We start from the raw sequence: 891 nt of genomic DNA, 5'->3' as shown, positions 1-891 counted from the left end.
TGCGTGCGCGTCTGCGTCTGCGTGTGCGTGTGTGCATGCGAGTGCGTTCGTTTGTGTGAATGCGTGTGTACGTGCGTTCGAGGGTGGGTGCGTATGTGAGGCGCAACGGATCATGATTCACCCACATGCCCATAGGCGCAGCAGTTTGTGACGCCCTGAGTTCCAGGGTCGCCACGTCAGGGGTCTCATAAAGAACCTTCATCTTCAACAGTGTGAGCCTGACGCCCCGGCTCAGCATGTCGCTGCACAGGGCAGTTTCAGCCTCGGATTGTCGCCTCGTCTCGCTGACTGTGCACGGTACGCCTGCCCGCCTGCCCACCTGCCAACGGGATCGTACTCAACCCAGGGTGTCCGAGGCGGAGCTGCGGCTGATCGAGGCGGACCCCCAGCCGCCGGCCTCCTGCCTGCTGCTGGGCCGCAGCGGCACCGGCAAGACGTGAGCCATGCCCCGCGCTCACATGCATGCTCGCCGTTATCCGGCTCCTGCCATGGTTCAGGGTGCCCTAAAAAACTCTGAACCAAAGTACCCGGCTGCTGCTGTTTGGGTTTCTTTTTTTTTTGGTGCTGCCTTTTGGGTGTCGTGGCATGTCAAGCTCTGGGTTCCCTGCTTGGCGTCGGCATGGACGGCTCGCTGTGCTGGCGTCCCGCCGCTGCAGGGCTGGCACATGCGATTGCCGCGCACCTGGCCGCGCTGCAAGCCCTGGCGCCGCTTCATCAGTTCAGCACCAGCCCATATTCTCACCACAAGGCCGCTCACACCCCACACACGTCGCACGAAGCCCCTGCTCGGCTGCGTCCCAATGCCGACCTCAAACCTTGATGTATATCGTGATGCACGCAAATGCGTGCTTGTCCCCCCCCCCCCCCCCCGCGCGCAGTACGGTCCTGGTT

Source organism: Monoraphidium neglectum (genome assembly GCF_000611645.1).
Source record: "Monoraphidium neglectum strain SAG 48.87 unplaced genomic scaffold scaffold00921, whole genome shotgun sequence".
Taxonomy (NCBI): domain Eukaryota; kingdom Viridiplantae; phylum Chlorophyta; class Chlorophyceae; order Sphaeropleales; family Selenastraceae; genus Monoraphidium; species Monoraphidium neglectum.
This window is presented reverse-complemented; position numbering follows the sequence as displayed.